The sequence below is a fragment of the Lepeophtheirus salmonis genome, unplaced genomic scaffold, assembly GCF_016086655.4.
Source record: "Lepeophtheirus salmonis unplaced genomic scaffold, UVic_Lsal_1.4 unplaced_contig_1059_pilon, whole genome shotgun sequence".
Classification (NCBI taxonomy): domain Eukaryota; kingdom Metazoa; phylum Arthropoda; class Copepoda; order Siphonostomatoida; family Caligidae; genus Lepeophtheirus; species Lepeophtheirus salmonis.
The window spans coordinates 71,397-85,112 of NW_027289164.1; the positions used below are offsets into that span (position 1 = coordinate 71,397).

At 30.0% G+C, this 13,716-nt stretch overlaps 1 long non-coding RNA gene across 1 annotated transcript; it reads left to right on the forward strand.

The window, feature by feature from the left end:
- The first annotated feature begins 13,086 nt into the window (after positions 1-13,086).
- On the forward strand, positions 13,087-13,361 carry LOC121130681 (uncharacterized). The gene is made up of 2 exons (XR_005868777.2): positions 13,087-13,144; positions 13,206-13,361. It is a non-coding gene; the product is annotated as an uncharacterized lncRNA (long non-coding RNA).
- The last annotated feature ends 355 nt before the right edge of the window (positions 13,362-13,716 follow it).

Consider the following 13,716-nt stretch of genomic DNA (forward strand, 5'->3'; position numbering starts at 1 on the left):
TTATTTATTAGATACATCAATATATCAGAGTGATACAAACAAAATGACGTATATGGAATCCCATGTTTCTAGAGTTAAATATGATAAACATATATGTTCAGATGCTGGAACTTATCTTCAATATAATACATATTTCGTTTGTGAAAATTCCGTAATTTTTTTAACTCCTTCATAATTAAAAAAAAAAATTAAAGACAAGTGTACCATTTAATAGTAGTTTATTAAGTAGAACTTTGAATGTGAAAGATACTTTTGAAGCTTTAATCTGAACACTATTTTTTATCATCTCAATCTGCTATCACTATTATTTAATTATGTATAAGGGACCATAAAGTAATTAATAGCGCGTGTAAATCCTGACTAAATCCCGACTATATTTTGGTTAGATATAGAGTGCGATTTCTGTTTGTTTCCTTCATCTAATAGTTGCTTGCGGATAATCTAATGAAACACCATGAGATCTATGCTACTTTACTCCAAAACATTTCAATTTCATAATTATTGGCTAATTAGGAAATGTTTACCAGTGATGTCTCCAACGTTGAATGTTTTTTATCTTTTTTCCATATTTAATCGTTCTTATATGCTGCTAAAATGATTTTTGTAACATTGTTTTTAGTTGAATTCATAATTAAACTTTACAAAATCATTATCCGTATCCACATAAAACTTTAATGTGTTTTATATCAAACCTTCATTGTATATACTATCCCAGTAGTTCAATTAATCAACCCCTTGGGCAAGGTTGATTATGGGGTATTAGAAGGGTCCTTGATGCTCAGAGAAGCAGCAGCTGTGGAATGTATCCTCTCTTAAAGCAAAGCAGCTCACCTGGTTAACCCAAGGGCTGTGAATGGATTATGGGTATTCGAAAGGGTCCTTGATGCTTTATGAAACAGCGACGAAGAAAAATTACCTGCATTCAAGCCAAGAAGTTCACTTGCATATCCCATAGGCCGGGGTGTATTAAGACATATTCGATGGGGGTTCTTTAGCAAAGGAAAGTAGCAGCGGTTGAATTTATACTACCTTGAAGACCAACAGTTCACCTGCGTAACCTGTGAGCTGGAGTGTATTATAGGAGATTCGACAGGGTGCTCGATGCTCAGGGAAGAAGTGGCTGTTGAATTTAGACTGCCTTAAATCCCAACAAAAAATATTTTGTTATTTCTAAAAATAATTAACCCAATATACAGTTTATGGACCACCAACTCCAATCTACCTGCATTTAGAAGCGTCCATTTTTAGGGTTTTAAGTCTTTTTTCCAGGATTAGTGAAGAGTTAAGTGAGTCTAACAATGCAGGTTTCAGTTTCTCAATAGAGACTGAATCCTTTCAAACTGTAGGAAACTTGATATAAAAAGTTTTATCCTGTTGTTTTATTACTTATGTTGGAACTTCATATGGGGATTCGAGAGGGTGTCTTACTCTGTTGATCCGAACCCAGACAAAGTCCGAATTTAATAAAGAATTTTGAATAAGTGTTTTTCTTAGAGTTTTCATGAATCTCAGAGAGTGAAATAAATCAATGATTTTAAAATGCTCTGCTATGGCGTTAAAGTACACAGATTGGGTGTAATACTTCTTCTGTGTGAAATCATCAGTGCCTGTCAAGCAGTGAATGGATTGATAAAATTAGTGTAAGGTGAGATAGTAATTTCTATAAGAACAATGCAGAGCGCATAAAAACAATCTTGCTAAAATGAAAAGTTTGAAAATGTCCATCTTAGTAAAAATTGATGATTTTATCTTTTTAGTTCAATTTAATTTCAGTCTTTGAATAAAGCAACGTATGGCTACAATAAAGGTATGACTTAATGGCTTACATTTATCCAAATAGTGTGATATAACCACATAGTAGCATCTATTAGGTTTTTGGAAACATAGACAAAGAAAGGTCCGAAATGCAGAACATAAAAAGAACACTGGTTGATGACAAGAAATGGGAATTCTGTTAACAATCTGTATCCGGAGGACAAAAATTTTCCATCTACGGCCTCAAATGCCACGCTTCAGAACCTTCATACCTTGACGTTGGAAACGAAGATGATTTGATATATTTAAAATTCTCTCATTGACAATCTGCTCAGGATGTCCCAGTGCAAACAATCCTATTATAATTATCAGTATAAATGGATAATTATGTAAATAAAAATGTTTTTTCAATTAAATTACCCAAAGGCGTCTAAACATTACAAAAAATAATATTAATTGTCAATTTAGTTTTCTGCTCCCTCTTTTGCCAGAACAACCCTGTGTAACACTTTGCTAGTTATTAATAAAAGAAAAAAATGACTCATTAAGGCATAGAAACAAAGTCTTTTATATTCGAGGTACCATGATGGAACAATGCTTAGAATGATTCAACTCTTTCTTTTAATAGATGTTTTAAAAATGTTCAATCTTTTTTCAAATCCTTCAACAAATTTTTAATTTTATATTTTCAATTAAGAAAAAATTATTTCACGATGTTCAAAAAAAAAAAAGTTTTTTTTTGGTAATATTAAAAGAAAAAACATCACCATAGATCATACTTCTACGTTAATCCTTTTGAGCTAGATGAGCTATTTATTATTTAGAGCTTTGATCTATATATATTTTTTGTTCTAGATAACCATTTTATATAAATGAGGTTAGGTTTGAATATTTCTATACATGTACAATGGAAAAATGTGTATAAAATATCTCATAAAAATCGGGTGCGCCTTTTTTTAGTGGTAAGATAATATAAAATACCTTCTTTATTCAATTATTATCTCAAAATTTCATAACGTTACTAAATCTTTATTTATCTTGTGAAAATATAGGAAGATAAAAGATAAACCTGAGTGAAAAAGAAAGAAAAGAAGAACCGACCATCCCCAGAGGATCTAAGGTAACTTCACACAGAGAGTTACATGTAAACATTATTTTTCCTCGTTTGTCCTTCCGCTAATCCACTATTTCTCCTGTTTCGTCTAAAACACCAAAAACTCTGATCTAAATCTTCACTCGGGAACCCTTGCAACATATATTTTGTAAATTACCTTCAAAATAATTAATTGCTCTTAAATCCATCCTTAGCCTTTCAATTGATGGTCAACAGCCAGTTAGATGTTTTTTGCTAAATATTAAAAGCATCCAAAGGCAATGAAGTCGTTGTATTACTTACGTGAGTTATGAATTGGCAATCGTAGGCCAGATGTCTTTTAATTGGGATTTTACTAAATGTTCAATCTTTTTTCAAATCCTTCAACAAATTTTTAATTTAATATTTTATCAATTGAAATAATTTTCGTATGTTTTCCTTTCTCCTCTTTCTCAGAATCCTTTGTCCGGCTTTTGTCTCTGTTTATTAACAAATAGGGAATACTTTGTCATTTTTAGTGAAACACTTTCTCCTTCAAATGCATAAAAAATATTCCATAGGGATATTCAGATTCTTGTCTTTAATAGCTATTTTCCACTGAAATATTTGGGAATATGTTCTGAATGTATTTTTAAAGTTGAACGTACAAATTTGGGGTTTATCCTTTTCTAACGCAGGTAGAATGGAGTTGGTAAGCCCATAAACTCTGTATGGGCTAACTTGTTTTAGTAAGACTATTAAGTTTGGATAAATTAAATTTTGTAGTTTTTTGATGTCTTAGAAATCTCATCAATATTTTTTCCTACCTAGAAGCTGTGTAAAAATAAAAGCACAAAATTATTTTTTATTCATTTTTTTGGGAATAACAAAAAAATAGTCCCACTTAGCAATAGTTATCGTTGCTATAGAAAATTTATTGTTAACAATATTATTAATGCAAATATATTTTATTATTCGATTATTCCTCCCTTAGCCACAATGAAGGCCTTCACTTATTGGCCAAAGGCCTTGCAATAAATCACAAACTAAAGAACAGATTGTCGTGAAACTTTGATAGCCGCCTTTTGAAGGTTGGTGCTAACTGCAAATGAGATGAGTTAAAAAATTAATATACAATAAATGTGTGAAGCACGGGACTTTTCAGCACATTTGCTAGACATGAAAGTTAAATTTGAAAACATATTGGAACGATTTGTCTCTATCAATTAGTACGTGGATTCCAGGAAGGTTCGGATAAGGAGTTCATCGAGAAGGTGTGCAACATTATTTAACGGTACCTGACAAGGTTATTTGTCACAGTTGAAAGGAGCTAGAAGTCTGTAACAAGACATTTGAAGTAAAATAATAAAAATTACGGATTTCATGGTTTTTGTTTTTTAAATACCTGTAAAAAAATTTACTTCATCTTCGAGCACTGTATTATATCTCTACATTGTACATTAAAGATTCTTTGAACTAGTCACCCTCCTATTATTCTTATAAAGACGAATTTTATAATTTAAATCTCATAGTAATTCAATTCTACTATACTCTCATTTATTTAGTTGTTATATATATTTTTCATGAATGGGTTGTAAGCAACAGAGACATTTGAAAGACTATAGTAATCTCCCAGAAACTGAAATTCAACAAAAAACAATGAAAACAACAACATGAAATTAGTAATTTGTAATAATTTTACTTCAAATGTCTTATTACTGATTTCAAGTTCATTTCCGAATGAGACGAAATTTTTTGACAGGTACCGTACAATGATGTTGCACACCTTCTCGATGAATTCCATATCCCTGACTTTTGGGATTTGTCTGGTGACTTCCCCGACTTCGAAAAAGTTCTCTGGGGGTTCTTCGAATAATATAATTTCTTCTTGGTTTCCTTAATGTAACCCATCGTCATTATGAAATTTTGAGATAAATATTTAATATAGTATTACAGTAGATAATTATTTTAATGAAATATATAATATTGATAAAAATTTAATCGGAAAAAGCATTTCTATATGCAAATATTTGGAATCAAATAAGTGCTGATCATTTGGTGATGAAGCTGCGTGTATTACATAATATTATAGCTACCCTTCCAGGCATCTAATATTATATTATAACTAAAAAAATTCGCTCCCGCTGTTTAGGATATATTTTTCAGACGTTTGTCCATTGTACATGTAAAGAAATATTCAGACCTAACCTACTTCAGAATTCCTCATTTATATGACAAGGTTATCTAGAACAAAAAATATACATACATCAAAGGTCTAAATAATAAATAGTTCATCTAGCTCAAAAGGATTTAACGTAGAAGTATGATGTATGGGGGATGTTTTTCTTTTAATGGTACCAAAAAAACTGATTTATTTTTATTCGAATATCGTTCAAGACTTTTTTCTTAGTTGAAAGAAAATTGCCTTTGCTATATTATATTACTTGATAAAATAAATATTTGTTCAAGGATTTGAAAAAAGATTAAACCTTTTAAAAACCCTATTTATATATAGAGTTGAATCATTTAAAGCACTGAAGATGCCATCAACATTAAAGGCTTTTTTTCCTTTTCTCAAATGAGTCATTTTGTAATTATTAATAAGTCGGAAAGTGTTAGCCAGCGTTGCTCTGACCTTGGAGGGAGCAGGAAATCACAATGATAATTGTCAATATTATTTTTATAATGTTTAGACATTGGAGATATAATGTATAGAGTGCTTACTCATTAAAACGTGGACAATCTATTGAAGCGTTCAGCTGATGAACAATAAAGAATTATAAGGATCAAATCATTCAGTTATTATGTCAACATTAGCCTTTCAGTTATCAATAATATTAATATTTCTTAAAAACTGAATAAATTAATAATTAGAGATTAGGTAAGTTTATCATAGTGGAAATCATTGGAACTGGATGCATTCTTATTTTTTTATTCGTAGAGTTCAATGCCTGCTTGCATTGCATTCAATTGTACTTCAAGAACCCCTGGCTTTTTCTAGATTCCTAGAAAATTATATTGCTAGTAAATCGTGGAAGAAATGTAAATATAAACATTAATATGTGATAATATTCTTTTAGCGTAAGTATTTTCATAACTTTATAAAACAATCAAATATTTTGGTATCTTTGTTAGTTGTTACTTAATTTAATGTTTCATATATATTATAACCATCAATTTTCAGAGGTCCTAAAAATCACGCAAGGCTAAAGAAATGGATATTAATCTGTCGTTGCCAAGATGTGAAACAATCCAAATGGTCAAGGATATATTTAAAGCACTTCAAGGACTCTGAGATCATCAAACACAAAGTTAAGTGCACTTTTGTTAGTTGATGATGGAGCAGTCCCCCTCCCCCCTTCTCCCCATTTTCTACTTTCCAATGTACTTAAAAAAAGTGGAGTCTCATTGAGGAATCTTAAAGCGAAGAACGTATGAAGAAGACAGTACTAAAAAATTAATTCTAATGACACGATTGAAAAAATGCCAACTGTAAATATAGTCATTACTCATAAATATGCCCTATCTACTACTATTTATTTCTTTAAATGTTAGAGTTAATTTGTAGATTTTCAATTGTTGTTTTTTTCAGCTGCATATTATAAAATGCAATTTTTGTCATATTTGAATACATTTGATCACCGGCATGTCATACTGTTATTGCTTGTGAAGGATGACATAATGTTAAAAAAAAAATATATGGCTAGATATAGTATTGTAACTGTGAATTGCAAAAATTTATGCCAATGGGCAATTTACCGACCGTACGTTTTGCTGAAGCACCATTTGGGACATTTGCCCGAAAAATAATATCTATTTTATATTGATGCCTGCCATAAATGTTTTAATTCAATTTAAAGTGATTATAGATAAACAGGTATTTTTTATTTGCTATTTATATTTATATTTAAAATAATTAATGTTATTTTACAGAAAATATTTTTATTAATTATACTCTTTGCTGATAATTAAAGTATTTGGTTCAAATGCAATTTTATATAGTTCAAAACTTTAATGCCCATGTACTTTAAGTAAATTAAATAATAAATAATAAAAAGGACTTACAATTGTAACTCGGCAAAAAATCTTCAAGTGTACTCTCCGTCATTTATGAGCACTGATGGAAATTTCTTCAACAGTGAAAATATGTGAATTGCTAAGTTCTTTGGCTTCAACAAAAATTAGCTTCAACTCTTCTTTCGAATGAGACTGTGTTTTCAAGTACCCATGCTGGTGTTTAGGTACATTTCTGATGAAGGCCTCCCCTAGTAAATAATGACGCAAATCATGGATGTATTCCTCGTCAACAAGACGCTCAACTTCTTATTTAACCCCCCCCCAGGGGAAAATTCTGAGGTAATGCTGAAGCCATTAAACAATATTTGGTCTGACCTTCAATGATCTTTCTCATCAAAAAATCCAGCTCAATTCTTCGAAACCAATTATATGGATCCGTCGCCGAGAATATTGGAAGACAAAGTATGATATCACGGCGGGGTTACCAATGTTAAGATTTAAATATCTTTATTTTAACTGAGTAAAAATAATCATTCTTTTATACGAAAATAAAAAGGAAAGAAGACAAGAAAAAGAATACAAGGTACTATGATGAATAATAAATATCATCGGAACAAGTTGAAATCCTACGTATGTATATTGTATATATATGTAACAGAAGAGATTGAAATCCAGTAGAATCCTTGATTCTCCTAGTAGTGATTACAATCCTATTATCTCCTACGACAAATTAAAACTTTACCGACGGAGATAGTAGCATTGAATATTTGAAGAGGTTGTGTGTCTTTGGAAATATGACGCAAAGTCATACCCTCTAATTTACCTCTTATATAATTATAGTTAATAGTATATCGTTTAGGCTTCGAATTTTAACAGAAAAAAAAACAAAATATAAATAAAATCTTTTTCATTTTTAAGATAACGTATTCGTGCTAGTATTAATTAATCTTTTACATCATATTTGCCTCTTTGAGTTTGTGTACTAGTGTATTTCTTCAAGTAGTTCTTGAATGGTGCTGTGTTGTTCGCGATCAATTTGTTCCTTTGAACAGCTCTTTTTAGTGAACGTACTGAGCCGACTACGTTGCATGAATGATGTGTCCGTTTATACCGTAAGTTTCCCATATGTAGAATATATCAGTTAACCTCAATGATGTATTTCTATCCACTTTGACTTTCTTTATTAAGTTATTATCAATATATTCAAGTGAAGAAGCATATATTTGTATAGTGTAATGTAGTTCATTAGTTTGCTACTTTGAGTGAACTCTAATTTGCATACACGAATAATTGCAAAATTACCAATCCACCAGCTGAACTGTTTCAACAAAAGACCTAATTTACTAAAAGAACTGAATCATCAAAGAACGGAATCATTTAAAGATTATTCATATTCCATACATGCAGGTAGCAGTTCACTCAAGTCTACTCTAACTAAGAAAAAAATCTTCCACAGCCCTGAGCATCATAAATCCCATATAATCTCCAAAATAAATCCCAACCGAGAAGTTGTGCAGGTTTTCTTAACTAAAAGTCATTTATTAACTTAAAGAAACGCTTATATTAATATTAAATTAACTAGAGGACAAGTTAAAGATGTTATATTATTATTTTTGTAACATGGAAGTTTTAGGATATAAGGAATGTTGACCTGAGCCTAAGTAAAGTCAGCTTGTAATCCAAATTCCAATTTGGATTGAATACAGTTTGATAAAAAATGCATCTCGTAGTGTAGTATTGACGCACCATATTTTTAAATGTATATTTTAGATTTAGAAAATAAATTTATTTTTAATACTTAACAATCTAATCTTTCAGAATTGTCTATGATTCAATGCAGGTTTTTTATATATCAGAAAATATCATTCTTTTTTCTGGATATTGAGATTTGAATAAAAAATGAAGTGGAATCAATGAATGATTCTGAATCATGCCCCATTACAAAATTGTTTTACATTGAGCAATTTACTTACAAAGATTTAATACAGCTTCTTTTAATATGTAGAAGTAAAGGTTGGATATATCATAATTTACTGTATCATAAAATAGAAAAGGTTTCTGACAGCCTATCAATGTATATTATGCACCTCCACAAATACTTATTTGATTCAATTTAGAGATCAGTGATCGTTTATGTATCATAAATAGTTCTTTATGCAATAATTTGTTTTTCCCCAAAAAAGAAATTTGAGGATTATATTCTTTTGTACAACTAGCGGAAGGAACTTTAATGAAACTTTTTAAATTCAGCATTATAACTTTAAAATAAAAACATCTCAATCCTTAAGTAATCGTAAATTCAATTTGACAAATATCATTCTCAAATAGCTAAGTAGGTCACAGAAAACGTTTTTGAGGACAAAAACTTTTCAAACATCTTTTTTTCATCCATACACAATCGATATTCTAAAATATGACCTAGTACACACGTTAAGATAATTATAATTTACTTAAGATCTTGACTTTAAGTATAGTTTTATTATTTATATTTACAAAAACAAGAATTAATATAATCTATTTCGATTAGCTCTTTCAGAAGGAAGTTCCTTATAATTTCATAGTTAACAATGTTCAATGTGCATCCTAGGCATGGATTTTCTGAGTTTGAATTTGACTGTGAAATAAAAATTATATTTAATCTTTATATGAGTAAAGGATATTTCAACCATAAACATCAAAATGTGAAGAGCTCCTTATTCTGTTCAATCCTCAACTCAACAGATCAATCGGCTTCTTGTATTTCTTAACCATTAAAAATTATGATTTATTTCAGAAGGATCTTGAAAAAATGTTTTTACTTTCATTCGTTAGGATCCAAAATATTCCAAAGTAAGTATGAAGATAATTAATTGCTACAAAGATCAGAGTTGTTTTTTGAGGCTCAGTGAGGGAAGCACAAGAAAAGGGTAAAAGTGAGCACAACACAATCTATGATGCTCTATTTTTTTATTTTGTCTAAATTGAAATTAATTTTTATTTAATAGCTTTACATTATACATTTTTTCAAAAAAATAAAAACAAAAACTTAATAGGTTATGTAGGCCATTGAAATATTTCAAGTGGCAATACAGCCCATTATATTATAAGATTCGATGTCCTTGGACTGCATTTTAATTAAGATGTGCATATGTAATATTCAGACAATCAAACAATAGTAGAATCAGAAAATATGATAAGAGACACCATTTTATTTTACAATCCAGAATACTTATTCATTCTTTTCCATTTTTCTCATCAAACGTCATTTTCAAATTTTAAAAAGAAATACCAAAAAATATTTTACATCTCAACAATGTATTAAGATGAAAAGAAGTACTTTAATGAGACTTTGTGGATTATTTCACATAACCAGATTTATGTTGTGTGATTAGTATTACTCAGTATAACATATTGTCACCTTCCTAACAAGGGAATTTAAATTAGAATTGTGAGCATCTTTGTAGACAGTAACCAGACATTCATATTATAATTATTAGTGTAATAGAATAATTAGGTAACAATTGTTACTCCATCTAACCAATTTAAGGAACCTTATATAAAAAAAAAAATATTAAGAATTGTCAATGTGATTTCCCGTTCCATCCTTGGCCAGAGCAACCCTGGGTAACACTTAGCTAGTTATTAGTAAAAGAGAAAAAAATACTCATCAAGGAATAGAAGCAAAGCCTTCTATGTTTAGATATCCAGAGATATCCTAGACTGTATGTGAGTTACCTTTTTTTTTTGATGAGACTTATTATGTTTCGATATATTAATTTTTTTTTAATGTGTTTCATGTCTTAGAAATCTCAACAATATTTTTGCCCACCAAGAAGCTGTATAAAAATAAAGCACGATTTTTTTTTTTTTTTGTAGATAACAAAAGAATAGTCTCATTTAGCAATCGTTCTCGTTGTAATAAAAAATTTATTTCTAACAATATTATTAATATAAATATATTATTATATTTTTTGACTTCCGGAGACTCAATGCAAGGCTTCACTCAAGGTCTTACAATAAATTACAAACTAAAGAACAGATTGTCATGAAATTTTGATAGACTTTTGAAAGTTGGTACTAAATGCAGATGAGATGAGCTAGAAAATTATAGTATATATATATTTGAAAACATGGCGGAATGATTTACAATTTTTAATCTTCAATTGTTTCTTTATTGACCACACATTTATCTTTATTAATTAGTACAAGTTGATTTGTTGCTTTAGTCCGAAATCAAAGTTCAATTATCATCCAAAGAGTATAGGGGTAAACAGCTGATTATACATTATGAGTTTTTATGCTTTCTTTCATCAAATAAGGTTTTTTCATGACTATACAGGGCTTTTAAATAAAATCTACCCCTCCTTGTGTAACTTGGGAACCAAATTTTGTCGTCATATCAGCTATTTTTAATCTTGCACAATATGTTTACAGAAAATTAAAACAACATTCATCCATTAATTAAGGTATAATGGGAATCGATATTCAGATGTTTCATAGTTAGGTGTATATTTAATAATCAAGGACAAATCAGGAACCTTAACATCTGTTACAACATTGGGCTGACGATGCATTACATTCAGAAAACCCAGAAGAATTTGGAAAATTCGAGGAACCCCAAAGATCTATTTCAAGGACGTGGAGGTCACAGGACGAATCCAGAAAAATCATTAATATAACGTTAATAGAAAAGGTGTGGAACATCATTGTACTGTTTACTTTTTATATTTTATTTCTTATTTTAATGTAGATATTAATAGTTTGTAAGCAACAGAGACACTTGAAAGAGTATTGTAATATCCCAAAACGGGCAAGTGTATATCTTTTTTTATAATGTTTAAAAAAAACACTTTTAATATGGTCATGCTATTTAATTAGTCCACGTGGCGAGTTTCTTACTGCTTTTATATACATAACATAACATTCTACTTCCTAGCTTCCATGAGTCAGTAAAGTTTGAAATCTTACAATATGTGGAGCAAAATTTTCATTTTATTTACTACATATGTATTTTTTGTAGCTTCTTCCCGACAGGTAATTAGTTACATATACTTTAATATAATTTCAAACTGTTTATTGGTTCTGTGTTTAAGCACTGTATGATTCATGTGGATTTTCACCAGCAAAGGCATTGATGGGATGCAATCCGAGAAAGTCAAACAGAATTATTGATGGACTTCAAGTAGGAGAAGGAGAAATTCCATGGCAAGTAGATATTGTTGTTCGAGACAAGCCAGCTCTGGAACTAAAATATTTCTGCGGAGGATCATTACTTAGTGCATATTATGTTTTAACTGCTGCTCATTGCATAAAAGATAGAACCATCTCAGGAAAAAAGTATACTTCAGATCCTAAAACATCTTTTGTAAGTAATCATGTGAATTATGAGAAAGAACTCAATCCCAGACAAAGCAAATTTATAAAACAAATTTATAACTCGTTATATTTATCTGATTTTATCGATTACCCTCCCTATTTTGAAAATTGAAATTTTAGGAGCTGGCAAATGAAAATAAAGTGATTCTTCAAGCACTTGTTTTTGCGACTTTTGTTCCTTAAATAAAGTTAAATCTTTTAGAAATATTATCAGTTATTATACATTCAATGATTATTAACATGATTTCCCCCCTTCCCAGGATTTCAGGGTTTTTTGTACATATCTTGTAATAATATATTAAACATGGCTTACAACTATATTAATGGAGTTTTTGTTAACTGTAGCTTTATCTTGGAGGAAATAAAGAGCGGGCTTCTGGCCAAAAATACGGGTGTGCAAGGTTCATAGTACATCCATTATACGAAAAAACTAGTACATATGTAAAAAATGATATTGGTTTGATTGAAATAGATGGGAGGTTACATTTACTCCTCTTATAAAACCCATTTGTTTGCCCTATGATAAAAATGAAACTATTGAGCTGGAATCTTCAGTCGTAGGTATTACTGTGAATATTCGTTTGTAAACTATTACTTTAGGGGAGTATTTTACATATAGTGAGTGGATGGGGTCTACAAGATCCAGACGATAATTTTTACTTTCCCCATCTTATGAGAACAGATTTATTTGTAAAAAATGTATCAAGTACAGAATGTAAAACTCAATCAACAGGCGTCGTTGATCCTAACACAATATTTTGTGTGAATAATTATCCTCATTCTACTTGTCAAGGAGATTCTGGTGGACCAGTTACACTCGAAAGAGATGGAAGATGCATGCTTGTGGGAGTAGTTAAATCAGGGACCAAATGTGGAAGTCGTCGTATAGGCTCAAAGCACACTAGAGTTTCATACTATTTAGATTGGATATACCAACATATCAGTGTAAATTGGCTTAGAAAATTGAATATTAACTATTTATATTTATTCTTTATTTACTTTTTAGGCAGCATGTGTAGAAAAATAATTTTTTATTAATCTTATAAATTCTGGCCATTCCAATGTAGCTGTGTGTCTCAAGATTTAAGAAAATATATTTTCATTGTACACTTCATGTATTTCTAAGAATATATCGATACAAATATAAAGAAGAGTAGAAATCCAGTACGAAATTCATTTATTTTTTGCATTCTTATGTGCTCGGAAAGGTGATGTAAATTGTGTGAATTTGTTGGCTGGCCCCCTTTTTTGAATGGGTAATCAGAAAAATAAATTTTCTTTTCCTCAATTGTTGTTATTAGTATTTCAACACTGAGTCATGTTCCTAATGCATGATTATCTAGGAATGATCTATAAGAAAATGAATAAAGATTTCATATACATTCCCTAACATATATATGTATCCTAAAAGGTCCATAATTATGAAATTCTTGTTCTGATGCCTGAAAAACATTAAAAAATAGGTAACAAGTAACAATACTAAAGAAAGAAATCCCACTCTCTAAGTTGTTTAATGA